The sequence below is a fragment of the Nuphar pumila genome, chromosome 16 (assembly GCF_984573655.1).
Source record: "Nuphar pumila chromosome 16, dmNupPumi1.hap1.1, whole genome shotgun sequence".
Lineage (NCBI taxonomy): Eukaryota > Viridiplantae > Streptophyta > Magnoliopsida > Nymphaeales > Nymphaeaceae > Nuphar > Nuphar pumila.
Genome location: NC_143264.1, coordinates 5,453,055 through 5,456,871, shown reverse-complemented (window position 1 = coordinate 5,456,871; position 3,817 = coordinate 5,453,055). Strand labels below are relative to the sequence as shown.

The 3,817-nt window shown below is 46.9% G+C and overlaps 1 pseudogene across 1 annotated transcript; it reads right to left on the bottom strand.

Annotated features, from left to right (window-relative positions):
- Positions 1-345: 345 nt before the first annotated feature.
- LOC149812770 (putative inactive receptor kinase At1g27190 pseudogene) lies at positions 346-3,052 on the bottom strand (annotated as a pseudogene). Its single transcript, XR_016428325.1, has one exon. The product of XR_016428325.1 is annotated as a putative inactive receptor kinase At1g27190 pseudogene (transcript).
- Positions 3,053-3,817: the final 765 nt, after the last annotated feature.

Sequence of the window (3,817 nt, the reverse complement as noted above, 5' to 3'; positions counted from 1 at the left end):
TCAATACTAAAACTCATTCACACCAAAAGAAAAGCCTTAAACTACCTCTGAAAATGTGTATATGCATGTGTGCACGTGTCCAAGGCTTGAAACAGATTATCTGTCTGTGCACAAATTCTCATTTATTCAAATTAAATTCGACCATCTAACTAAACCTACTTAAAATGGAAAAGCAAAAAGAGGGGGGAACTTTGGTTATCACATCAAAAGGAAGATGGGACATATTTTTACCACATGTAAATAATCGAGGCATAATTTGCAGAATATTCTCAATTAACGACTTCCAAGCATACAGTAAGGAGAACAGTTAGCACGCCCAAACAGTGGAATGAATGCCTAATAAGCGCTAAAATAATAATTGTTTTGATCATAAATGATAGCATGAGATTCTTTGAAGCATACGTGATGAAACTCATGAAAAGCAAAAAAGGTTCAGAATATTACACAGAAAGGAATTGACACAAAGTACATTAATTCTAGGAAAAGAGTGAAATTTGAAGATCCTACAAAATCCAACATACCATGCAAATACAACAATACAACACTGAAGTGAAGATCAGAGGAATTCATTCACTACCGATGATTCGTTTCTTCACTTGCGGATGCCAGTTTATTCAAGACGCTCCTCGTCCTCCTTGTTTACTACCATCGGGAACTCATCAAAATGTTCAGAGAAATCAGACTGCTCGCCCATGCTCTTGAGTAACTGGTAGACCTGAAACATAGATGCCCTTTCTTTCGGTCGGGGTGCCACACAAGAAAATGTGACCCTGAGGAACTGCATGATCTCATCGTCGTGACCCTTCCCGCACAAAGACTTATCAATGGCATCCTTAAGACGGCCAGCGGCTGCAAGCTGATTCACCCAATCAACCAAGTTCCCCTTGAATCCTTCATCGGCATTGGACACATCCATCGGCTTCTGCCCAGTCACCAACTCCAACAGCAGCACCCCAAATCCATACACATCCCCCTTCAATGAAGCAACCAATGTGCTCGAGTACTCAGGCGCGACATACCCGAAATCACCAAAATCACCATTAATGAATGTACTAAGATTATTGTCGGAAGAAGCCAGCAACCTGGCGAGCCCGAAATCCATAATTCGCGCTTCGTAGTCCTCGTTCAAGAGCACGATGGCGGAACTTATGTTCTGGTGGATGAATGGTGGCTGGTAGCCATGATGAAGCCAAGCTAGGCCTCTGGCTGCCCCAATGCCAATCTTCAACCTCATCGCCCAATCGAGCGAGCTCGGACGCATCACACCATTGCCGTGTAGGAGCGACCACAGGGTCCCATTGGGCATGTGTTTATACACCAAGAGCCTTTCTTCCTCAACGATGCAATAGCCCAACAGCGGCACCAAATTGGGGTGCCTGAGCTGCCCAAGCCTACCCATCTCAGACCGGAACTGTTTCTCCGACAACGGGCAGTTCGGCAGCCGCTTGATCAGCAATGCAGATCCATCGGACAGATACGCCCGGTAGGAAGTGCCGGTTCGGCTCGACAAAATGATGTTTTCGGGATCGAAATTGTTGGTAGCAGCCATCAGATCGGCCAATTTGATCTTGACGATGGGATTCTGAAACATGAACACATGAACAAATTTGTGTGCCCTTAATCTATCCACCCAGCCGTAGCCCCCACTATCGACGCCGGCGTGCCTTCCCTTCCTGCCACCGAAGTACCACCACCGAATGAAGAATCCGAACAGCAGCGAGATGCCGGCGCCGAAGACTCCGGCTGCGATGATGATGATCATGCTAGTCCTGCCCAGCCCGCCGCACTTCGATCCGAGCGGGCGGCCGCAGAGCTTTCTGTTGCCACTGAACCAGGAAGGATCGAACCCGGCGAAGGACGACGGGATCGCGCCGGAAAGCATGTTGTTCGCAACCGGGAACTTCTTCAGGCGGTCGAGGCGAGAGAGCTGGTAGGGGATCGGGCCCGATAGCTGGTTATCGCTGAGGACGAGGGTGTTGAGGAAGCGGCAATCGGCGAGCTCCGGAGGGATCGAGCCGGAGAAGCGATTTTGCGACAGGTCGAGGGTGACGAGGTAGGGGAGCCACGAGCAGATTCCGGGAGGGATGGCGCCGGAGAAATCGTTGTTCGAGAGGTCGAGGGAGGTCATGCTGGAGCAGTACCGGAGGGAGTCGGAGATCTGGCCGGAGAGCTTCAAGCTGCCCAGGTGGAGCTCGAGCACCCGATTCTCGCGATCGTTCCAGCAGCTGACTCCGGCGAAGTTGCAGATGAAGCCGACCGTCGAGTTGCTGAAGTTCCACGTCAGCAGGTTATCCGCGGGGTCGGAGAGATACTGCTTCAACCCCTTGAGGCAGAGGACGTCGTCCTCCGCCCTAAAACGATGAAGGAACACAGACGCCGCGAGGAACATGAGAAGAAGATGATGGAAGAATGGGGTTTTCACCATGGTGGCGATTGTTGGTTTTGCAGAAAGACGGGGGAGAAGACGGAAGGCTGAAGAATTAGGCCTTCTTCTCCTTCGTAGATGAATCGCTATGGATAAATCATGAATTCTTGTGGTGGTTGGGATTGTTGGTGTTGCAGAAAAGAGGGATAGGAGACGAATAGATGTCAAATCATGGTTTCCACTCCTCCATGGACGTATGATACGAGGAACTTAGGCTTTTTCAAGATGTGGGTATAGCTAGCTTCTGATGGTTATGCAGAAGGGAGGAGAAGATGATAGATAGGAAGAGGAATTAGGAGTTCTTCCTTTTCATTTACGAAGAACTCATGGTTTGTTTTATCTTGGTGGGTGGTGGTTCTGCAGAAGATGGGTGGGAATATTAGGGGGGTTTCTCTCCTAATAGATGGATGAGGACAAGGAAATTAGGTGTTGGCGTTGGTGGGGATTGCTCTCTCTGCAGAAAGAAGGGAGAAGAAGATGAACAGAAGGAAAATCAGAGCTTCCTCTTCCTCATGGAATGACCACCATGAGAAAGCAAGGTTTTTTTGTGGGAAAGGTTAGGCAGGAAGAAATGGGATGCCTGGTTTTCTCATGGGAGAGAGAAAGGAGTAGCTCGTCTCAAAAGAGAGGCCGGCGGCCATTGACCATGAAGAGAGAGAGAGAGAGAGAGAGAGAGAAAGAGAGAGAATTGTTGATTTGATAATCAAACAGTAATTAAATGCTTATGTGTGTCTAATAATGACAAGATTAGTTTGATTTTGGGAGTTTGGGAGCACTAATTAGTTTAATTAATAGTTTGGTGGAGTTTGACTGCAACAGTCTAGTGGGACACCACTGTGTTCGGGTCGGGTCAGGATCCATATTTTGTGGACTCTTATCTGTATTCGGTTGAATTTGAAGAAGTTTGTAGGTACGGATATCAAAGGATCTTATCCGATGCCCGTCCAAATCTGACTCCATTTAGTTGAATTTAATAAGCTAAAATTATATCCGATTTAAATAGGATGTAGATATGGTTTTGATTTTGATTTCTTGGTATCGGCGCATATCCGGATTTGATGGATGGATGTCCAATCCGATTACATGTAAAAAACTGAATTTGATATGAGCTTTTCACCATAGGCCTCTGAATTAGAATCCATATCCTTTTAGCCAACCTCCGATTAGTTAGATCTGGTATTGGTTACATCCAACCCAAATATGAACCATTTACATATCTATTCTTAGGCATCAATGGCATGAGCTGGGAATAGTGCAGGTGGGTATAGATATGATATGGTCAGACCTCCAACTTGAACCTCATTACTGTTGTCTGGATATGGGTCGAAAAGACCCATTGGGCTATTCTTGTCAAGCTGAGATTGGTATGTAATGGATTTGGATCAGATCTTT